This window comes from Danio rerio, chromosome 4, assembly GCF_052040795.2.
Source record: "Danio rerio strain M-AB ecotype USA chromosome 4, GRCz13ab, whole genome shotgun sequence".
Taxonomy (NCBI): domain Eukaryota; kingdom Metazoa; phylum Chordata; class Actinopteri; order Cypriniformes; family Danionidae; genus Danio; species Danio rerio.
This window is the reverse complement of record NC_141024.2, coordinates 32,013,105-32,033,507: the sequence shown is the minus strand read 5'-3', so window position 1 is coordinate 32,033,507 and position 20,403 is coordinate 32,013,105. Positions and strand designations below refer to the sequence as shown.

Here is a 20,403-nt window from a genome sequence, read left to right as displayed (position 1 = left end):
CGTGCTTTGTTTGCTGCAAAACATGCTAATCACGTTCTCCTGTGTGATGCACTGTTCAAGTTACTGCTGATGACCAGTGCAAGACTGAGAAAGAAGCAAGGAGTATTAATGAAGAAAAAGCTGTCCAAGCCCAGTTTTCAGCCCTCCTCTTGCTGTCTGCCAAGGTCTTTAGTGGCAGCGCTGCAGACAATGCTGCTAGGACCGGATTACGTGGCTGATCTGCGTGGGGCAGGAGCGGGCACCTTAGCTCCGCAGCTCCTCGTTAGTATAGTGGACAGTATCTCCGCCTGTCACGCGGAAGACCGGGGTTCGATTCCCCGACGGGGAGGCCCTTGTCTGCCTTTTACTTTTCGGTTGGTTGCCTTTAACAAGCGCGTCATCGGCCGACGTGACGTATACAGCAGCCAAAGGAAAATGCGTTGGCCGGGAATCGAACCCGGGTCAACTGCTTGGAAGGCAGCTATGCTCACCACTATACCACCAACGCTTGCGGGCAGCTTTTGCCAGAAGAACTCAAAAAGGACTGCCTTCAACCAAGGATCCCTCTTTGTCCGGGTTCGGCACCGAAACATGTTCGGCATAGGGATCCTAACCTTCGCAAAATGCACCGATCTACCCACATGTCACAGGGACATCTTCACAAGAGTGCCGCCCGGCCATGTAGCATAACGGAAGCCAAAAGGAACACATTGGCTGGGAATCTGCTTGGAAGCCAGCTGTGCTCACCACTATGTTACCAACGCTTGTGGACATCCTCTCACAGAAGTGTAGAAAATGAAAGCTTTCAAGCAAGGAGTTTCTTTGTGTGGGGGTCGAAAAACAAAAATGTCAAGTATGGATCCCATCTTTTTCCGACGTTGAGGTTGGATAAATCGTTCGACGGCACAAGCTCACCAAAAAACAACAGAGGTGGATAATTTCACTCTGCAGTGGTGGAGTTCTCATCTTCTGTCAGCCAGTGTTCACTGTAATGAGCTCCCCCGGTTTGAATGTCATTGCAAGGGTTGACTGGATGCAGCTCGTGAAAGGGCAAGCTGACATTTTGTGGAGTAAAAGCTGGGCTGTGTGTAAGAATGAATGGCGTGCTTTGTTTGCTGCAAAACATGCTAATCACGTTCTCCTGTGTGATGCACTGTTCAAGTTACTGCTGATGACCAGTGCAAGACTGAGAAAGAAGCAAGGAGTATTAATGAAGAAAAAGCTGTCCAAGCCCAGTTTTCAGCCCTCCTCTTGCTGTCTGCCAAGGTCTTTAGTGGCAGCGCTGCAGACAATGCTGCTAGGACCGGATTACGTGGCTGATCTGCGTGGGGCAGGAGCGGGCACCTTAGCTCCGCAGCTACTCGTTAGTATAGTGGACAGTATCTCCGCCTGTCACGCGGAAGACCGGGGTTCGATTCCCCGACGGGGAGGCCCTTGTCTGCCTTTTACTTTTCGGTTGGTTGCCTTTAACAACCGCGTCATCGGCCGACGTGACGTATACAGCAGCCAAAGGAAAATGCGTTGGCCGGGAATCGAACCCGGGTCAACTGCTTGGAAGGCAGCTATGCTCACCACTATACCACCAACGCTTGTGGGCAGCTTTTGCCAGAAGAACTCAAAAAGGACTGCCTTCAACCAAGGATCCCTCTTTGTCCGGGTTCGGCACCGAAACATGTTCGGCATAGGGATCCTAGCCTTCGCAAAATGCACCGATCTACCCACATGTCACAGGGACATCCTCACAAGAGTGCCGCCCGGCCATGTAGCATAACGGAAGCCAAAAGGAACACATTGGCTGGGAATCTGCTTGGAAGCCAGCTGTGCTCACCACTATGTTACCAACGCTTGTGGACATCCTCTCACAGAAGTGTAGAAAATGAAAGCTTTCAAGCAAGGAGTTTCTTTGTGTGGGGGGCGAAAAACAAAAATGTCAAGTATGGATCCCATCTTTTTCCGACGTTGAGGTTGGATAAATCGTTCGACGGCACAAGCTCACCAAAAAACAACAGAGGTGGATAATTTCACTCTGCAGTGGTGGAGTTCTCATCTTCTGTCAGCCAGTGTTCACTGTAATGAGCTCCCCCGGTTTGAATGTCATTGCAAGGGTTGACTGGATGCAGCTCGTGAAAGGGCAAGCTGACATTTTGTGGAGTAAAAGCTGGGCTGTGTGTAAGAATGAATGGCGTGCTTTGTTTGCTGCAAAACATGCTAATCACGTTCTCCTGTGTGATGCACTGTTCAAGTTACTGCTGATGACCAGTGCAAGACTGAGAAAGAAGCAAGGAGTATTAATGAAGAAAAAGCTGTCCAAGCCCAGTTTTCAGCCCTCCTCTTGCTGTCTGCCAAGGTCTTTAGTGGCAGCGCTGCAGACAATGCTGCTAGGACCGGATTACGTGGCTGATCTGCGTGGGGCAGGAGCGGGCACCTTAGCTCCGCAGCTCCTCGTTAGTATAGTGGACAGTATCTCCGCCTGTCACGCGGAAGACCGGGGTTCGATTCCCCGACGGGGAGGCCCTTGTCTGCCTTTTACTTTTCGGTTGGTTGCCTTTAACAAGCGCGTCATCGGCCGACGTGACGTATACAGCAGCCAAAGGAAAATGCGTTGGCCGGGAATCGAACCCGGGTCAACTGCTTGGAAGGCAGCTATGCTCACCACTATACCACCAACGCTTGCGGGCGGCTTTTGCCAGAAGAACTCAAAAAGGACTGCCTTCAACCAAGGATCCCTCTTTGTCCGGGTTCGGCACCGAAACATGTTCGGCATAGGGATCCTAACCTTCGCAAAATGCACCGATCTACCCACATGTCACAGGGACATCTTCACAAGAGTGCCGCCCGGCCATGTAGCATAACGGAAGCCAAAAGGACCACATTGGCTGGGAATCTGCTTGGAAGCCAGCTGTGCTCACCACTATGTTACCAACGCTTGTGGACATCCTCTCACAGAAGTGTAGAAAATGAAAGCTTTCAAGCAAGGAGTTTCTTTGTGTGGGGGGCGGAAAAACAAAAATGTCAAGTATGGATCCCATCTTTTTCCGACGTTGAGGTTGGATAAATCGTTCGACGGCACAAGCTCACCAAAAAACAACAGAGGTGGATAATTTCACTCTGCAGTGGTGGAGTTCTCATCTTCTGTCAGCCAGTGTTCACTGTAATGAGCTCCCCCGGTTTGAATGTCATTGCAAGGGTTGACTGGATGCAGCTCGTGAAAGGGCAAGCTGACATTTTGTGGAGTAAAAGCTGGGCTGTGTGTAAAAATGAATGGCGTGCTTTGTTTGCTGCAAATCATGCTAATCACGTTCTCCTGTGTGATGCACTGTTCAAGTTACTGCTGATGACCAGTGCAAGACTGAGAAAGAAGCAAGGAGTATTAATGAAGAAAAAGCTGTCCAAGCCCAGTTTTCAGCCCTCCTCTTGCTGTCTGCCAAGGTCTTTAGTGGCAGCGCTGCAGACAATGCTGCTAGGACCGGATTACGTGGCTGATCTGGGTGGGGCAGGAGCGGGCACCTTAGCTCCGCAGCTCCTCGTTAGTATAGTGGACAGTATCTCCGCCTGTCACGCGGAAGACCGGGGTTCGATTCCCCGACGGGGAGGCCCTTGTCTGCCTTTTACTTTTCGGTTGGTTGCCTTTAACAACCGCGTCATCGGCCGACGTGACGTATACAGCAGCCAAAGGAAAATGCGTTGGCCGGGAATCGAACCCGGGTCAACTGCTTGGAAGGCAGCTATGCTCACCACTATACCACCAACGCTTGTGGGCAGCTTTTGCCAGAAGAACTCAAAAAGGACTGCCTTCAACCAAGGATCCCTCTTTGTCCGGGTTCGGCACCGAAACATGTTCGGCATAGGGATCCTAGCCTTCGCAAAATGCACCGATCTACCCACATGTCACAGGGACATCCTCACAAGAGTGCCGCCCGGCCATGTAGCATAACGGAAGCCAAAAGGAACACATTGGCTGGGAATCTGCTTGGAAGCCAGCTGTGCTCACCACTATGTTACCAACGCTTGTGGACATCCTCTCACAGAAGTGTAGAAAATGAAAGCTTTCAAGCAAGGAGTTTCTTTGTGTGGGGGGCGAAAAACAAAAATGTCAAGTATGGATCCCATCTTTTTCCGACGTTGAGGTTGGATAAATCGTTCGACGGCACAAGCTCACCAAAAAACAACAGAGGTGGATAATTTCACTCTGCAGTGGTGGAGTTCTCATCTTCTGTCAGCCAGTGTTCACTGTAATGAGCTCCCCCGGTTTGAATGTCATTGCAAGGGTTGACTGGATGCAGCTCGTGAAAGGGCAAGCTGACATTTTGTGGAGTAAAAGCTGGGCTGTGTGTAAGAATGAATGGCGTGCTTTGTTTGCTGCAAAACATGCTAATCACGTTCTCCTGTGTGATGCACTGTTCAAGTTACTGCTGATGACCAGTGCAAGACTGAGAAAGAAGCAAGGAGTATTAATGAAGAAAAAGCTGTCCAAGCCCAGTTTTCAGCCCTCCTCTTGCTGTCTGCCAAGGTCTTTAGTGGCAGCGCTGCAGACAATGCTGCTAGGACCGGATTACGTGGCTGATCTGCGTGGGGCAGGAGCGGGCACCTTAGCTCCGCAGCTCCTCGTTAGTATAGTGGACAGTATCTCCGCCTGTCACGCGGAAGACCGGGGTTCGATTCCCCGACGGGGAGGCCCTTGTCTGCCTTTTACTTTTCGGTTGGTTGCCTTTAACAAGCGCGTCATCGGCCGACGTGACGTATACAGCAGCCAAAGGAAAATGCGTTGGCCGGGAATCGAACCCGGGTCAACTGCTTGGAAGGCAGCTATGCTCACCACTATACCACCAACGCTTGCGGGCGGCTTTTGCCAGAAGAACTCAAAAAGGACTGCCTTCAACCAAGGATCCCTCTTTGTCCGGGTTCGGCACCGAAACATGTTCGGCATAGGGATCCTAACCTTCGCAAAATGCACCGATCTACCCACATGTCACAGGGACATCTTCACAAGAGTGCCGCCCGGCCATGTAGCATAACGGAAGCCAAAAGGAACACATTGGCTGGGAATCTGCTTGGAAGCCAGCTGTGCTCACCACTATGTTACCAACGCTTGTGGACATCCTCTCACAGAAGTGTAGAAAATGAAAGCTTTCAAGCAAGGAGTTTCTTTGTGTGGGGGGCGGAAAAACAAAAATGTCAAGTATGGATCCCATCTTTTTCCGACGTTGAGGTTGGATAAATCGTTCGACGGCACAAGCTCACCAAAAAACAACAGAGGTGGATAATTTCACTCTGCAGTGGTGGAGTTCTCATCTTCTGTCAGCCAGTGTTCACTGTAATGAGCTCCCCCGGTTTGAATGTCATTGCAAGGGTTGACTGGATGCAGCTCGTGAAAGGGCAAGCTGACATTTTGTGGAGTAAAAGCTGGGCTGTGTGTAAAAATGAATGGCGTGCTTTGTTTGCTGCAAATCATGCTAATCACGTTCTCCTGTGTGATGCACTGTTCAAGTTACTGCTGATGACCAGTGCAAGACTGAGAAAGAAGCAAGGAGTATTAATGAAGAAAAAGCTGTCCAAGCCCAGTTTTCAGCCCTCCTCTTGCTGTCTGCCAAGGTCTTTAGTGGCAGCGCTGCAGACAATGCTGCTAGGACCGGATTACGTGGCTGATCTGCGTGGGGCAGGAGCGGGCACCTTAGCTCCGCAGCTCCTCGTTAGTATAGTGGACAGTATCTCCGCCTGTCACGCGGAAGACCGGGGTTCGATTCCCCGACGGGGAGGCCCTTGTCTGCCTTTTACTTTTCGGTTGGTTGCCTTTAACAAGCGCGTCATCGGCCGACGTGACGTATACAGCAGCCAAAGGAAAATGCGTTGGCCGGGAATCGAACCCGGGTCAACTGCTTGGAAGGCAGCTATGCTCACCACTATACCACCAACGCTTGCGGGCAGCTTTTGCCAGAAGAACTCAAAAAGGACTGCCTTCAACCGAGGATCCCTCTTTGTCCGAGTTCGGCACCGAAACATGTTCGGCATAGGGATCCTAACCTTCGCAAAATGCACCGATCTACCCACATGTCACAGGGACATCCTCACAAGAGTGCCGCCCGGCCATGTAGCATAACGGAAGCCAAAAGGAACACATTGGCTGGGAATCTGCTTGGAAGCCAGCTGTGCTCACCACTATGTTACCAACGCTTGTGGACATCCTCTCACAGAAGTGTAGAAAATGAAAGCTTTCAAGCAAGGAGTTTCTTTGTGTGGGGGGCGAAAAAACAAAAATGTCAAGTATGGATCCCATCTTTTTCCGACGTTGAGGTTGGATAAATCGTTCGACGGCACAAGCTCACCAAAAAACAACAGAGGTGGATAATTTCACTCTGCAGTGGTGGAGTTCTCATCTTCTGTCAGCCAGTGTTCACTGTAATGAGCTCCCCCGGTTTGAATGTCATTGCAAGGGTTGACTGGATGCAGCTCGTGAAAGGGCAAGCTGACATTTTGTGGAGTAAAAGCTGGGCTGTGTGTAAAAATGAATGGCGTGCTTTGTTTGCTGCAAAACATGCTAATCACGTTCTCCTGTGTGATGCACTGTTCAAGTTACTGCTGATGACCAGTGCAAGACTGAGAAAGAAGCAAGGAGTATTAATGAAGAAAAAGCTGTCCAAGCCCAGTTTTCAGCCCTCCTCTTGCTGTCTGCCAAGGTCTTTAGTGGCAGCGCTGCAGACAATGCTGCTAGGACCGGATTACGTGGCTGATCTGCGTGGGGCAGGAGCGGGCACCTTAGCTCCGCAGCTCCTCGTTAGTATAGAGGACAGTATCTCCGCCTGTCACGCGGAAGACCGGGGTTCGATTCCCCGACGGGGAGGCCCTTGTCTGCCTTTTACTTTTCGGTTGGTTGCCTTTAACAAGCACGTCATCGGCCGACGTGACGTATACAGCAGCCAAAGGAAAATGCGTTGGCCGGGAATCGAACCCGGGTCAACTGCTTGGAAGGCAGCTATGCTCACCACTATACCACCAACGCTTGCGGGCAGCTTTTGCCAGAAGAACTCAAAAAGGACTGCCTTCAACCAAGGATCCCTCTTTGTCCGGGTTCGGCACCGAAACATGTTCGGCATAGGGATCCTAACCTTCGCAAAATGCACCGATCTACCCACATGTCACAGGGACATCCTCACAAGAGTGCCGCCCGGCCATGTAGCATAACGGAAGCCAAAAGGAACACATTGGCTGGGAATCTGCTTGGAAGCCAGCTGTGCTCACCACTATGTTACCAACGCTTGTGGACATCCTCTCACAGAAGTGTAGAAAATGAAAGCTTTCAAGCAAGGAGTTTCTTTGTGTGGGGGGCGAAAAACAAAAATGTCAAGTATGGATCCCATCTTTTTCCGACGTTGAGGTTGGATAAATCGTTCGACGGCACAAGCTCACCAAAAAACAACAGAGGTGGAAAATTTCACTCTGCAGTGGTGGAGTTCTCATCTTCTGTCAGCCAGTGTTCACTGTAATGAGCTCCCCCGGTTTGAATGTCATTGCAAGGGTTGACTGGATGCAGCTCGTGAAAGGGCAAGCTGACATTTTGTGGAGTAAAAGCTGGGCTGTGTGTAAGAATGAATGGCGTGCTTTGTTTGCTGCAAAACATGCTAATCACGTTCTCCTGTGTGATGCACTGTTCAAGTTACTGCTGATGACCAGTGCAAGACTGAGAAAGAAGCAAGGAGTATTAATGAAGAAAAAGCTGTCCAAGCCCAGTTTTCAGCCCTCCTCTTGCTGTCTGCCAAGGTCTTTAGTGGCAGCGCTGCAGACAATGCTGCTAGGACCGGATTACGTGGCTGATCTGCGTGGGGCAGGAGCGGGCACCTTAGCTCCGCAGCTCCTCGTTAGTATAGTGGACAGTATCTCCGCCTGTCACGCGGAAGACCGGGGTTCGATTCCCCGACGGGGAGGCCCTTGTCTGCCTTTTACTTTTCGGTTAGTTGCCTTTAACAAGCGCGTCATCGGCCGACGTGACGTATACAGCAGCCAAAGGAAAATGCGTTGGCCGGGAATCGAACCCGGGTCAACTGCTTGGAAGGCAGCTATGCTCACCACTATACCACCAACGCTTGCGGGCAGCTTTTGCCAGAAGAACTCAAAAAGGACTGCCTTCAACCAAGGATCCCTCTTTGTCCGGGTTCGGCACCGAAACATGTTCGGCATAGGGATCCTAACCTTCGCAAAATGCACCGATCTACCCACATGTCACAGGGACATCCTCACAAGAGTGCCGCCCGGCCATGTAGCATAACGGAAGCCAAAAGGAACACATTGGCTGGGAATCTGCTTGGAAGCCAGCTGTGCTCACCACTATGTTACCAACGCTTGTGGACATCCTCTCACAGAAGTGTAGAAAATGAAAGCTTTCAACCAAGGAGTTTCTTTGTGTGGGGGGCGAAAAACAAAAATGTCAAGTATGGATCCCATCTTTTTCCGACGTTGAGGTTGGATAAATCGTTCGACGGCACAAGCTCACCAAAAAACAACAGAGGTGGAAAATTTCACTCTGCAGTGGTGGAGTTCTCATCTTCTGTCAGCCAGTAATCGCTGTAATGAGCTCCCCCGGTTTGAATGTCATTGCAAGGGTTGACTGGATGCAGCTCGTGAAAGGGCAAGCTGACATTTTGTGGAGTAAAAGCTGGGCTGTGTGTAGGAATGAATGGCGTGCTTTGTTTGCTGCAAAACATGCTAATCACGTTCTCCTGTGTGATGCACTGTTCAAGTTACTGCTGATGACCAGTGCAAGACTGAGAAAGAAGCAAGGAGTATTAATGAAGAAAAAGCTGTCCAAGCCCAGTTTTCAGCCCTCCTCTTGCTGTCTGCCAAGGTCTTTAGTGGCAGCGCTGCAGACAATGCTGCTAGGACCGGATTACGTGGCTGATCTGCGTGGGGCAGGAGCGGGCACCTTAGCTCCGCAGCTCCTCGTTAGTATAGTGGACAGTATCTCCGCCTGTCACGCGGAAGACCGGGGTTCGATTCCCCGACGGGGAGGCCCTTGTCTGCCTTTTACTTTTCGGTTGGTTGCCTTTAACAAGCGCGTCATCGGCCGACGTGACGTATACAGCAGCCAAAGGAAAATGCGTTGGCCGGGAATCGAACCCGGGTCAACTGCTTGGAAGGCAGCTATGCTCACCACTATACCACCAACGCTTGCGGGCAGCTTTTGCCAGAAGAACTCAAAAAGGACTGCCTTCAACCAAGGATCCCTCTTTGTCCGGGTTCGGCACCGAAACATGTTCGGCATAGGGATCCTAACCTTCGCAAAATGCACCGATCTACCCACATGTCACAGGGACATCTTCACAAGAGTGCCGCCCGGCCATGTAGCATAACGGAAGCCAAAAGGAACACATTGGCTGGGAATCTGCTTGGAAGCCAGCTGTGCTCACCACTATGTTACCAACGCTTGTGGACATCCTCTCACAGAAGTGTAGAAAATGAAAGCTTTCAAGCAAGGAGTTTCTTTGTGTGGGGGTCGAAAAACAAAAATGTCAAGTATGGATCCCATCTTTTTCCGACGTTGAGGTTGGATAAATCGTTCGACGGCACAAGCTCACCAAAAAACAACAGAGGTGGATAATTTCACTCTGCAGTGGTGGAGTTCTCATCTTCTGTCAGCCAGTGTTCACTGTAATGAGCTCCCCCGGTTTGAATGTCATTGCAAGGGTTGACTGGATGCAGCTCGTGAAAGGGCAAGCTGACATTTTGTGGAGTAAAAGCTGGGCTGTGTGTAAGAATGAATGGCGTGCTTTGTTTGCTGCAAAACATGCTAATCACGTTCTCCTGTGTGATGCACTGTTCAAGTTACTGCTGATGACCAGTGCAAGACTGAGAAAGAAGCAAGGAGTATTAATGAAGAAAAAGCTGTCCAAGCCCAGTTTTCAGCCCTCCTCTTGCTGTCTGCCAAGGTCTTTAGTGGCAGCGCTGCAGACAATGCTGCTAGGACCGGATTACGTGGCTGATCTGCGTGGGGCAGGAGCGGGCACCTTAGCTCCGCAGCTACTCGTTAGTATAGTGGACAGTATCTCCGCCTGTCACGCGGAAGACCGGGGTTCGATTCCCCGACGGGGAGGCCCTTGTCTGCCTTTTACTTTTCGGTTGGTTGCCTTTAACAACCGCGTCATCGGCCGACGTGACGTATACAGCAGCCAAAGGAAAATGCGTTGGCCGGGAATCGAACCCGGGTCAACTGCTTGGAAGGCAGCTATGCTCACCACTATACCACCAACGCTTGTGGGCAGCTTTTGCCAGAAGAACTCAAAAAGGACTGCCTTCAACCAAGGATCCCTCTTTGTCCGGGTTCGGCACCGAAACATGTTCGGCATAGGGATCCTAGCCTTCGCAAAATGCACCGATCTACCCACATGTCACAGGGACATCCTCACAAGAGTGCCGCCCGGCCATGTAGCATAACGGAAGCCAAAAGGAACACATTGGCTGGGAATCTGCTTGGAAGCCAGCTGTGCTCACCACTATGTTACCAACGCTTGTGGACATCCTCTCACAGAAGTGTAGAAAATGAAAGCTTTCAAGCAAGGAGTTTCTTTGTGTGGGGGGCGAAAAACAAAAATGTCAAGTATGGATCCCATCTTTTTCCGACGTTGAGGTTGGATAAATCGTTCGACGGCACAAGCTCACCAAAAAACAACAGAGGTGGATAATTTCACTCTGCAGTGGTGGAGTTCTCATCTTCTGTCAGCCAGTGTTCACTGTAATGAGCTCCCCCGGTTTGAATGTCATTGCAAGGGTTGACTGGATGCAGCTCGTGAAAGGGCAAGCTGACATTTTGTGGAGTAAAAGCTGGGCTGTGTGTAAGAATGAATGGCGTGCTTTGTTTGCTGCAAAACATGCTAATCACGTTCTCCTGTGTGATGCACTGTTCAAGTTACTGCTGATGACCAGTGCAAGACTGAGAAAGAAGCAAGGAGTATTAATGAAGAAAAAGCTGTCCAAGCCCAGTTTTCAGCCCTCCTCTTGCTGTCTGCCAAGGTCTTTAGTGGCAGCGCTGCAGACAATGCTGCTAGGACCGGATTACGTGGCTGATCTGCGTGGGGCAGGAGCGGGCACCTTAGCTCCGCAGCTCCTCGTTAGTATAGTGGACAGTATCTCCGCCTGTCACGCGGAAGACCGGGGTTCGATTCCCCGACGGGGAGGCCCTTGTCTGCCTTTTACTTTTCGGTTGGTTGCCTTTAACAAGCGCGTCATCGGCCGACGTGACGTATACAGCAGCCAAAGGAAAATGCGTTGGCTGGGAATCGAACCCGGGTCAACTGCTTGGAAGGCAGCTATGCTCACCACTATACCACCAACGCTTGCGGGCGGCTTTTGCCAGAAGAACTCAAAAAGGACTGCCTTCAACCAAGGATCCCTCTTTGTCCGGGTTCGGCACCGAAACATGTTCGGCATAGGGATCCTAACCTTCGCAAAATGCACCGATCTACCCACATGTCACAGGGACATCTTCACAAGAGTGCCGCCCGGCCATGTAGCATAACGGAAGCCAAAAGGAACACATTGGCTGGGAATCTGCTTGGAAGCCAGCTGTGCTCACCACTATGTTACCAACGCTTGTGGACATCCTCTCACAGAAGTGTAGAAAATGAAAGCTTTCAAGCAAGGAGTTTCTTTGTGTGGGGGGCGGAAAAACAAAAATGTCAAGTATGGATCCCATCTTTTTCCGACGTTGAGGTTGGATAAATCGTTCGACGGCACAAGCTCACCAAAAAACAACAGAGGTGGATAATTTCACTCTGCAGTGGTGGAGTTCTCATCTTCTGTCAGCCAGTGTTCACTGTAATGAGCTCCCCCGGTTTGAATGTCATTGCAAGGGTTGACTGGATGCAGCTCGTGAAAGGGCAAGCTGACATTTTGTGGAGTAAAAGCTGGGCTGTGTGTAAAAATGAATGGCGTGCTTTGTTTGCTGCAAATCATGCTAATCACGTTCTCCTGTGTGATGCACTGTTCAAGTTACTGCTGATGACCAGTGCAAGACTGAGAAAGAAGCAAGGAGTATTAATGAAGAAAAAGCTGTCCAAGCCCAGTTTTCAGCCCTCCTCTTGCTGTCTGCCAAGGTCTTTAGTGGCAGCGCTGCAGACAATGCTGCTAGGACCGGATTACGTGGCTGATCTGCGTGGGGCAGGAGCGGGCACCTTAGCTCCGCAGCTCCTCGTTAGTATAGTGGACAGTATCTCCGCCTGTCACGCGGAAGACCGGGGTTCGATTCCCCGACGGGGAGGCCCTTGTCTGCCTTTTACTTTTCGGTTGGTTGCCTTTAACAACCGCGTCATCGGCCGACGTGACGTATACAGCAGCCAAAGGAAAATGCGTTGGCCGGGAATCGAACCCGGGTCAACTGCTTGGAAGGCAGCTATGCTCACCACTATACCACCAACGCTTGCGGGCAGCTTTTGCCAGAAGAACTCAAAAAGGACTGCCTTCAACCAAGGATCCCTCTTTGTCCGGGTTCGGCACCGAAACATGTTCGGCATAGGGATCCTAACCTTCGCAAAATGCACCGATCTACCCACATGTCACAGGGACATCTTCACAAGAGTGCCGCCCGGCCATGTAGCATAACGGAAGCCAAAAGGAACACATTGGCTGGGAATCTGCTTGGAAGCCAGCTGTGCTCACCACTATGTTACCAACGCTTGTGGACATCCTCTCACAGAAGTGTAGAAAATGAAAGCTTTCAAGCAAGGAGTTTCTTTGTGTGGGGGTCGAAAAACAAAAATGTCAAGTATGGATCCCATCTTTTTCCGACGTTGAGGTTGGATAAATCGTTCGACGGCACAAGCTCACCAAAAAACAACAGAGGTGGATAATTTCACTCTGCAGTGGTGGAGTTCTCATCTTCTGTCAGCCAGTGTTCACTGTAATGAGCTCCCCCGGTTTGAATGTCATTGCAAGGGTTGACTGGATGCAGCTCGTGAAAGGGCAAGCTGACATTTTGTGGAGTAAAAGCTGGGCTGTGTGTAAGAATGAATGGCGTGCTTTGTTTGCTGCAAAACATGCTAATCACGTTCTCCTGTGTGATGCACTGTTCAAGTTACTGCTGATGACCAGTGCAAGACTGAGAAAGAAGCAAGGAGTATTAATGAAGAAAAAGCTGTCCAAGCCCAGTTTTCAGCCCTCCTCTTGCTGTCTGCCAAGGTCTTTAGTGGCAGCGCTGCAGACAATGCTGCTAGGACCGGATTACGTGGCTGATCTGCGTGGGGCAGGAGCGGGCACCTTAGCTCCGCAGCTACTCGTTAGTATAGTGGACAGTATCTCCGCCTGTCACGCGGAAGACCGGGGTTCGATTCCCCGACGGGGAGGCCCTTGTCTGCCTTTTACTTTTCGGTTGGTTGCCTTTAACAACCGCGTCATCGGCCGACGTGACGTATACAGCAGCCAAAGGAAAATGCGTTGGCCGGGAATCGAACCCGGGTCAACTGCTTGGAAGGCAGCTATGCTCACCACTATACCACCAACGCTTGTGGGCAGCTTTTGCCAGAAGAACTCAAAAAGGACTGCCTTCAACCAAGGATCCCTCTTTGTCCGGGTTCGGCACCGAAACATGTTCGGCATAGGGATCCTAGCCTTCGCAAAATGCACCGATCTACCCACATGTCACAGGGACATCCTCACAAGAGTGCCGCCCGGCCATGTAGCATAACGGAAGCCAAAAGGAACACATTGGCTGGGAATCTGCTTGGAAGCCAGCTGTGCTCACCACTATGTTACCAACGCTTGTGGACATCCTCTCACAGAAGTGTAGAAAATGAAAGCTTTCAAGCAAGGAGTTTCTTTGTGTGGGGGGCGAAAAACAAAAATGTCAAGTATGGATCCCATCTTTTTCCGACGTTGAGGTTGGATAAATCGTTCGACGGCACAAGCTCACCAAAAAACAACAGAGGTGGATAATTTCACTCTGCAGTGGTGGAGTTCTCATCTTCTGTCAGCCAGTGTTCACTGTAATGAGCTCCCCCGGTTTGAATGTCATTGCAAGGGTTGACTGGATGCAGCTCGTGAAAGGGCAAGCTGACATTTTGTGGAGTAAAAGCTGGGCTGTGTGTAAGAATGAATGGCGTGCTTTGTTTGCTGCAAAACATGCTAATCACGTTCTCCTGTGTGATGCACTGTTCAAGTTACTGCTGATGACCAGTGCAAGACTGAGAAAGAAGCAAGGAGTATTAATGAAGAAAAAGCTGTCCAAGCCCAGTTTTCAGCCCTCCTCTTGCTGTCTGCCAAGGTCTTTAGTGGCAGCGCTGCAGACAATGCTGCTAGGACCGGATTACGTGGCTGATCTGCGTGGGGCAGGAGCGGGCACTTTAGCTCCGCAGCTCCTCGTTAGTATAGTGGACAGTATCTCCGCCTGTCACGCGGAAGACCGGGGTTCGATTCCCCGACGGGGAGGCCCTTGTCTGCCTTTTACTTTTCGGTTGGTTGCCTTTAACAAGCGCGTCATCGGCCGACGTGACGTATACAGCAGCCAAAGGAAAATGCGTTGGCCGGGAATCGAACCCGGGTCAACTGCTTGGAAGGCAGCTATGCTCACCACTATACCACCAACGCTTGCGGGCGGCTTTTGCCAGAAGAACTCAAAAAGGACTGCCTTCAACCAAGGATCCCTCTTTGTCCGGGTTCGGCACCGAAACATGTTCGGCATAGGGATCCTAACCTTCGCAAAATGCACCGATCTACCCACATGTCACAGGGACATCTTCACAAGAGTGCCGCCCGGCCATGTAGCATAACGGAAGCCAAAAGGAACACATTGGCTGGGAATCTGCTTGGAAGCCAGCTGTGCTCACCACTATGTTACCAACGCTTGTGGACATCCTCTCACAGAAGTGTAGAAAATGAAAGCTTTCAAGCAAGGAGTTTCTTTGTGTGGGGGGCGGAAAAACAAAAATGTCAAGTATGGATCCCATCTTTTTCCGACGTTGAGGTTGGATAAATCGTTCGACGGCACAAGCTCACCAAAAAACAACAGAGGTGGATAATTTCACTCTGCAGTGGTGGAGTTCTCATCTTCTGTCAGCCAGTGTTCACTGTAATGAGCTCCCCCGGTTTGAATGTCATTGCAAGGGTTGACTGGATGCAGCTCGTGAAAGGGCAAGCTGACATTTTGTGGAGTAAAAGCTGGGCTGTGTGTAAAAATGAATGGCGTGCTTTGTTTGCTGCAAATCATGCTAATCACGTTCTCCTGTGTGATGCACTGTTCAAGTTACTGCTGATGACCAGTGCAAGACTGAGAAAGAAGCAAGGAGTATTAATGAAGAAAAAGCTGTCCAAGCCCAGTTTTCAGCCCTCCTCTTGCTGTCTGCCAAGGTCTTTAGTGGCAGCGCTGCAGACAATGCTGCTAGGACCGGATTACGTGGCTGATCTGCGTGGGGCAGGAGCGGGCACCTTAGCTCCGCAGCTCCTCGTTAGTATAGTGGACAGTATCTCCGCCTGTCACGCGGAAGACCGGGGTTCGATTCCCCGACGGGGAGGCCCTTGTCTGCCTTTTACTTTTCGGTTGGTTGCCTTTAACAAGCGCGTCATCGGCCGACGTGACGTATACAGCAGCCAAAGGAAAATGCGTTGGCCGGGAATCGAACCCGGGTCAACTGCTTGGAAGGCAGCTATGCTCACCACTATACCACCAACGCTTGCGGGCAGCTTTTGCCAGAAGAACTCAAAAAGGACTGCCTTCAACCGAGGATCCCTCTTTGTCCGGGTTCGGCACCGAAACATGTTCGGCATAGGGATCCTAACCTTCGCAAAATGCACCGATCTACCCACATGTCACAGGGACATCCTCACAAGAGTGCCGCCCGGCCATGTAGCATAACGGAAGCCAAAAGGAACACATTGGCTGGGAATCTGCTTGGAAGCCAGCTGTGCTCACCACTATGTTACCAACGCTTGTGGACATCCTCTCACAGAAGTGTAGAAAATGAAAGCTTTCAAGCAAGGAGTTTCTTTGTGTGGGGGGCGAAAAAACAAAAATGTCAAGTATGGATCCCATCTTTTTCCGACGTTGAGGTTGGATAAATCGTTCGACGGCACAAGCTCACCAAAAAACAACAGAGGTGGATAATTTCACTCTGCAGTGGTGGAGTTCTCATCTTCTGTCAGCCAGTGTTCACTGTAATGAGCTCCCCCGGTTTGAATGTCATTGCAAGGGTTGACTGGATGCAGCTCGTGAAAGGGCAAGCTGACATTTTGTGGAGTAAAAGCTGGGCTGTGTGTAAAAATGAATGGCGTGCTTTGTTTGCTGCAAAACATGCTAATCACGTTCTCCTGTGTGATGCACTGTTCAAGTTACTGCTGATGACCAGTGCAAGACTGAGAAAGAAGCAAGGAGTATTAATGAAGAAAAAGCTGTCCAAGCCCAGTTTTCAGCCCTCCTCTTGCTGTCTGCCAAGGTCTTTAGTGGCAGCGCTGCAGACAATGCTGCTAGGACCGGATTACGTGGCTGATCTGCGTGGGGCAGGAGCGGGCACCTTAGCTCCGCAGCTCCTCGTTAGTATAGAGGACAGTATCTCCGCCTGTCACGCGGAAGACCGGGGTTCGATTCCCCGACGGGGAGGCCCTTGTCTGCCTTTTACTTTTCGGTTGGTTGCCTTTAACAAGCACGTCATCGGCCGACGTGACGTATACAGCAGCCAAAGGAAAATGCGTTGGCCGGGAATCGAACCCGGGTCAACTGCTTGGAAGGCAGCTATGCTCACCACTATACCACCAACGCTTGCGGGCAGCTTTTGCCAGAAGAACTCAAAAAGGACTGCCTTCAACCAAGGATCCCTCTTTGTCCGGGTTCGGCACCGAAACATGTTCGGCATAGGGATCCTAACCTTCGCAAAATGCACCGATCTACCCACATGTCACAGGGACATCTTCACAAGAGTGCCGCCCGGCCATGTAGCATAACGGAAGCCAAAAGGAACACATTGGCTGGGAATCTGCTTGGAAGCCAGCTGTGCTCACCACTATGTTACCAACGCTTGTGGACATCCTCTCACAGAAGTGTAGAAAATGAAAGCTTTCAAGCAAGGAGTTTCTTTGTGTGGGGGTCGAAAAACAAAAATGTCAAGTATGGATCCCATCTTTTTCCGACGTTGAGGTTGGATAAATCGTTCGACGGCACAAGCTCACCAAAAAACAACAGAGGTGGATAATTTCACTCTGCAGTGGTGGAGTTCTCATCTTCTGTCAGCCAGTGTTCACTGTAATGAGCTCCCCCGGTTTGAATGTCATTGCAAGGGTTGACTGGATGCAGCTCGTGAAAGGGCAAGCTGACATTTTGTGGAGTAAAAGCTGGGCTGTGTGTAAGAATGAATGGCGTGCTTTGTTTGCTGCAAAACATGCTAATCACGTTCTCCTGTGTGATGCACTGTTCAAGTTACTGCTGATGACCAGTGCAAGACTGAGAAAGAAGCAAGGAGTATTAATGAAGAAAAAGCTGTCCAAGCCCAGTTTTCAGCCCTCCTCTTGCTGTCTGCCAAGGTCTTTAGTGGCAGCGCTGCAGACAATGCTGCTAGGACCGGATTACGTGGCTGATCTGCGTGGGGCAGGAGCGGGCACCTTAGCTCCGCAGCTACTCGTTAGTATAGTGGACAGTATCTCCGCCTGTCACGCGGAAGACCGGGGTTCGATTCCCCGACGGGGAGGCCCTTGTCTGCCTTTTACTTTTCGGTTGGTTGCCTTTAACAACCGCGTCATCGGCCGACGTGACGTATACAGCAGCCAAAGGAAAATGCGTTGGCCGGGAATCGAACCCGGGTCAACTGCTTGGAAGGCAGCTATGCTCACCACTATACCACCAACGCTTGTGGGCAGCTTTTGCCAGAAGAACTCAAAAAGGACTGCCTTCAACCAAGGATCCCTCTTTGTCCGGGTTCGGCACCGAAACATGTTCGGCATAGGGATCCTAGCCTTCGCAAAATGCACCGATCTACCCACATGTCACAGGGACATCCTCACAAGAGTGCCGCCCGGCCATGTAGCATAACGGAAGCCAAAAGGAACACATTGGCTGGGAATCTGCTTGGAAGCCAGCTGTGCTCACCACTATGTTACCAACGCTTGTGGACATCCTCTCACAGAAGTGTAGAAAATGAAAGCTTTCAAGCAAGGAGTTTCTTTGTGTGGGGGGCGAAAAACAAAAATGTCAAGTATGGATCCCATCTTTTTCCGACGTTGAGGTTGGATAAATCGTTCGACGGCACAAGCTCACCAAAAAACAACAGAGGTGGATAATTTCACTCTGCAGTGGTGGAGTTCTCATCTTCTGTCAGCCAGTGTTCACTGTAATGAGCTCCCCCGGTTTGAATGTCATTGCAAGGGTTGACTGGATGCAGCTCGTGAAAGGGCAAGCTGACATTTTGTGGAGTAAAAGCTGGGCTGTGTGTAAGAATGAATGGCGTGCTTTGTTTGCTGCAAAACATGCTAATCACGTTCTCCTGTGTGATGCACTGTTCAAGTTACTGCTGATGACCAGTGCAAGACTGAGAAAGAAGCAAGGAGTATTAATGAAGAAAAAGCTGTCCAAGCCCAGTTTTCAGCCCTCCTCTTGCTGTCTGCCAAGGTCTTTAGTGGCAGCGCTGCAGACAATGCTGCTAGGACCGGATTACGTGGCTGATCTGCGTGGGGCAGGAGCGGGCACCTTAGCTCCGCAGCTCCTCGTTAGTATAGTGGACAGTATCTCCGCCTGTCACGCGGAAGACCGGGGTTCGATTCCCCGACGGGGAGGCCCTTGTCTGCCTTTTACTTTTCGGTTGGTTGCCTTTAACAAGCGCGTCATCGGCCGACGTGACGTATACAGCAGCCAAAGGAAAATGCGTTGGCCGGGAATCAATCCCGGGTCAACTGCTTGGAAGGCAGCTATGCTCACCACTATACCACCAACGCTTGCGGGCAGCTTTTGCCAGAAGAACTCAAAAAGGACTGCCTTCAACCAAGGATCCCTCTTTGTCCGGGTTCGGCACCGAAACATGTTCGGCATAGGGATCCTAACCTTCGCAAAATGCACCGATCTACCCACATGTCACAGGGACATCTTCACAAGAGTGCCGCCCGGCCATGTAGCATAACGGAAGCCAAAAGGAACACATTGGCTGGGAATCTGCTTGGAAGCCAGCTGTGCTCACCACTATGTTACCAACGCTTGTGGACATCCTCTCACAGAAGTGTAGAAAATGAAAGCTTTCAAGCAAGGAGTTTCTTTGTGTGGGGGGCGAAAAAAAAAAATGTCAAGTATGGATCCCATCTTTTTCCGACGTTGAGGTTGGATAAATCGTTCGACGGCACAAGCTCACCAAAAAACAACAGAGGTGGATAATTTCACTCTGCAGTGGTGGAGTTCTCATCTTCTGTCAGCCAGTGTTCACTGTAATGAGCTCCCCCGGTTTGAATGTCATTGCAAGGGTTGACTGGATGCAGCTCGTGAAAGGGCAAGCTGACATTTTGTGGAGTAAAAGCTGGGCTGTGTGTAAGAATGAATGGCGTGCTTTGTTTGCTGCAAAACATGCTAATCACGTTCTCCTGTGTGATGCACTGTTCAAGTTACTGCTGATGACCAGTGCAAGACTGAGAAAGAAGCAAGGAGTATTAATGAAGAAAAAGCTGTCCAAGCCCAGTTTTCAGCCCTCCTCTTGCTGTCTGCCAAGGTCTTTAGTGGCAGCGCTGCAGACAATGCTGCTAGGACCGGATTACGTGGCTGATCTGCGTGGGGCAGGAGCGGGCACCTTAGATCCGCAGCTCCTCGTTAGTATAGTGGACAGTATCTCCGCCTGTCACGCGGAAGACCGGGGTTCGATTCCCCGACGGGGAGTCCCTTGTCTGCCTTTTACTTTTCGGTTGGTTGCCTTTAACAAGCGCGTCATCGGCCGACGTGACGTATACAGCAGCCAAAGGAAAATGCGTTGGCCGGGAATCGAACCCGGATCAACTGCTTGGAAGGCAGCTATGCTCACCACTATACCACCAACGCTTGCGGGCAGCTTTTGCCAGAAGCACTCAAAAAGGACTGCCTTCAACCAAGGATCCCTCTTTGTCCGGGTTCGGCACCGAAACATGTTCGGCATAGGGATCCTAACCTTCGCAAAATGCACCGATCTACCCACATGTCACAGGGACATCTTCACAAGAGTGCCGCCCGGCCATGTAGCATAACGGAAGCCAAAAGGAACACATTGGCTGGGAATCTGCTTGGAAGCCAGCTGTGCTCACCACTATGTTACCAACGCTTGTGGACATCCTCTCACAGAAGTGTAGAAAATGAAAGCTTTCAAGCAAGGAGTTTCTTTGTGTGGGGGGCGAAAAACAAAAATGTCAAGTATGGATCCCATCTTTTTCCGACGTTGAGGTTGGATAAATCGTTCGACGGCACAAGCTCACCAAAAAACAACAGAGGTGGAAAATTTCACTCTGCAGTGGTGGAGT

General features: G+C 50.7%; 30 non-coding genes across 30 annotated transcripts; 13 read left to right on the top strand and 17 right to left on the bottom strand.

Moving 5' to 3' along the window:
* The first annotated feature begins 256 nt into the window (after positions 1 to 256).
* On the top strand, positions 257 to 328 carry trnad-guc (transfer RNA aspartic acid (anticodon GUC)). Its single transcript has one exon. It is a non-coding gene; the product is annotated as a tRNA-Asp (tRNA).
* An 87-nt stretch (positions 329 to 415) lies between these two features.
* On the bottom strand, positions 416 to 487 carry trnag-ucc (transfer RNA glycine (anticodon UCC)). The gene has a single exon. It is a non-coding gene; the product is annotated as a tRNA-Gly (tRNA).
* Positions 488 to 1,496: 1,009 nt separating this feature from the next.
* Positions 1,497 to 1,568, bottom strand: trnag-ucc (transfer RNA glycine (anticodon UCC)). The gene has a single exon. It is a non-coding gene; the product is annotated as a tRNA-Gly (tRNA).
* Positions 1,569 to 2,418: 850 nt separating this feature from the next.
* Positions 2,419 to 2,490, top strand: trnad-guc (transfer RNA aspartic acid (anticodon GUC)). The gene has a single exon. It is a non-coding gene; the product is annotated as a tRNA-Asp (tRNA).
* An 87-nt stretch (positions 2,491 to 2,577) lies between these two features.
* On the bottom strand, positions 2,578 to 2,649 carry trnag-ucc (transfer RNA glycine (anticodon UCC)). The gene has a single exon. It is a non-coding gene; the product is annotated as a tRNA-Gly (tRNA).
* An 851-nt stretch (positions 2,650 to 3,500) lies between these two features.
* On the top strand, positions 3,501 to 3,572 carry trnad-guc (transfer RNA aspartic acid (anticodon GUC)). The gene has a single exon. It is a non-coding gene; the product is annotated as a tRNA-Asp (tRNA).
* An 87-nt stretch (positions 3,573 to 3,659) lies between these two features.
* Positions 3,660 to 3,731, bottom strand: trnag-ucc (transfer RNA glycine (anticodon UCC)). The gene has a single exon. It is a non-coding gene; the product is annotated as a tRNA-Gly (tRNA).
* An 850-nt stretch (positions 3,732 to 4,581) lies between these two features.
* Positions 4,582 to 4,653, top strand: trnad-guc (transfer RNA aspartic acid (anticodon GUC)). The gene has a single exon. It is a non-coding gene; the product is annotated as a tRNA-Asp (tRNA).
* Positions 4,654 to 4,740: 87 nt separating this feature from the next.
* On the bottom strand, positions 4,741 to 4,812 carry trnag-ucc (transfer RNA glycine (anticodon UCC)). Its single transcript has one exon. It is a non-coding gene; the product is annotated as a tRNA-Gly (tRNA).
* Positions 4,813 to 5,663: 851 nt separating this feature from the next.
* On the top strand, positions 5,664 to 5,735 carry trnad-guc (transfer RNA aspartic acid (anticodon GUC)). The gene has a single exon. It is a non-coding gene; the product is annotated as a tRNA-Asp (tRNA).
* Positions 5,736 to 5,822: 87 nt separating this feature from the next.
* On the bottom strand, positions 5,823 to 5,894 carry trnag-ucc (transfer RNA glycine (anticodon UCC)). The gene has a single exon. It is a non-coding gene; the product is annotated as a tRNA-Gly (tRNA).
* Positions 5,895 to 6,904: 1,010 nt separating this feature from the next.
* Positions 6,905 to 6,976, bottom strand: trnag-ucc (transfer RNA glycine (anticodon UCC)). The gene has a single exon. It is a non-coding gene; the product is annotated as a tRNA-Gly (tRNA).
* An 850-nt stretch (positions 6,977 to 7,826) lies between these two features.
* On the top strand, positions 7,827 to 7,898 carry trnad-guc (transfer RNA aspartic acid (anticodon GUC)). Its single transcript has one exon. It is a non-coding gene; the product is annotated as a tRNA-Asp (tRNA).
* Positions 7,899 to 7,985: 87 nt separating this feature from the next.
* Positions 7,986 to 8,057, bottom strand: trnag-ucc (transfer RNA glycine (anticodon UCC)). Its single transcript has one exon. It is a non-coding gene; the product is annotated as a tRNA-Gly (tRNA).
* An 850-nt stretch (positions 8,058 to 8,907) lies between these two features.
* On the top strand, positions 8,908 to 8,979 carry trnad-guc (transfer RNA aspartic acid (anticodon GUC)). Its single transcript has one exon. It is a non-coding gene; the product is annotated as a tRNA-Asp (tRNA).
* Positions 8,980 to 9,066: 87 nt separating this feature from the next.
* Positions 9,067 to 9,138, bottom strand: trnag-ucc (transfer RNA glycine (anticodon UCC)). Its single transcript has one exon. It is a non-coding gene; the product is annotated as a tRNA-Gly (tRNA).
* Positions 9,139 to 10,147: 1,009 nt separating this feature from the next.
* trnag-ucc (transfer RNA glycine (anticodon UCC)) lies at positions 10,148 to 10,219 on the bottom strand. The gene has a single exon. It is a non-coding gene; the product is annotated as a tRNA-Gly (tRNA).
* Positions 10,220 to 11,069: 850 nt separating this feature from the next.
* On the top strand, positions 11,070 to 11,141 carry trnad-guc (transfer RNA aspartic acid (anticodon GUC)). The gene has a single exon. It is a non-coding gene; the product is annotated as a tRNA-Asp (tRNA).
* A 1,010-nt stretch (positions 11,142 to 12,151) lies between these two features.
* trnad-guc (transfer RNA aspartic acid (anticodon GUC)) lies at positions 12,152 to 12,223 on the top strand. The gene has a single exon. It is a non-coding gene; the product is annotated as a tRNA-Asp (tRNA).
* An 87-nt stretch (positions 12,224 to 12,310) lies between these two features.
* Positions 12,311 to 12,382, bottom strand: trnag-ucc (transfer RNA glycine (anticodon UCC)). The gene has a single exon. It is a non-coding gene; the product is annotated as a tRNA-Gly (tRNA).
* Positions 12,383 to 13,391: 1,009 nt separating this feature from the next.
* On the bottom strand, positions 13,392 to 13,463 carry trnag-ucc (transfer RNA glycine (anticodon UCC)). The gene has a single exon. It is a non-coding gene; the product is annotated as a tRNA-Gly (tRNA).
* An 850-nt stretch (positions 13,464 to 14,313) lies between these two features.
* Positions 14,314 to 14,385, top strand: trnad-guc (transfer RNA aspartic acid (anticodon GUC)). The gene has a single exon. It is a non-coding gene; the product is annotated as a tRNA-Asp (tRNA).
* An 87-nt stretch (positions 14,386 to 14,472) lies between these two features.
* trnag-ucc (transfer RNA glycine (anticodon UCC)) lies at positions 14,473 to 14,544 on the bottom strand. Its single transcript has one exon. It is a non-coding gene; the product is annotated as a tRNA-Gly (tRNA).
* Positions 14,545 to 15,395: 851 nt separating this feature from the next.
* trnad-guc (transfer RNA aspartic acid (anticodon GUC)) lies at positions 15,396 to 15,467 on the top strand. The gene has a single exon. It is a non-coding gene; the product is annotated as a tRNA-Asp (tRNA).
* Positions 15,468 to 15,554: 87 nt separating this feature from the next.
* On the bottom strand, positions 15,555 to 15,626 carry trnag-ucc (transfer RNA glycine (anticodon UCC)). Its single transcript has one exon. It is a non-coding gene; the product is annotated as a tRNA-Gly (tRNA).
* Positions 15,627 to 16,636: 1,010 nt separating this feature from the next.
* On the bottom strand, positions 16,637 to 16,708 carry trnag-ucc (transfer RNA glycine (anticodon UCC)). Its single transcript has one exon. It is a non-coding gene; the product is annotated as a tRNA-Gly (tRNA).
* A 1,009-nt stretch (positions 16,709 to 17,717) lies between these two features.
* On the bottom strand, positions 17,718 to 17,789 carry trnag-ucc (transfer RNA glycine (anticodon UCC)). The gene has a single exon. It is a non-coding gene; the product is annotated as a tRNA-Gly (tRNA).
* An 850-nt stretch (positions 17,790 to 18,639) lies between these two features.
* trnad-guc (transfer RNA aspartic acid (anticodon GUC)) lies at positions 18,640 to 18,711 on the top strand. The gene has a single exon. It is a non-coding gene; the product is annotated as a tRNA-Asp (tRNA).
* A 1,009-nt stretch (positions 18,712 to 19,720) lies between these two features.
* Positions 19,721 to 19,792, top strand: trnad-guc (transfer RNA aspartic acid (anticodon GUC)). Its single transcript has one exon. It is a non-coding gene; the product is annotated as a tRNA-Asp (tRNA).
* Positions 19,793 to 19,879: 87 nt separating this feature from the next.
* On the bottom strand, positions 19,880 to 19,951 carry trnag-ucc (transfer RNA glycine (anticodon UCC)). Its single transcript has one exon. It is a non-coding gene; the product is annotated as a tRNA-Gly (tRNA).
* Positions 19,952 to 20,403: the final 452 nt, after the last annotated feature.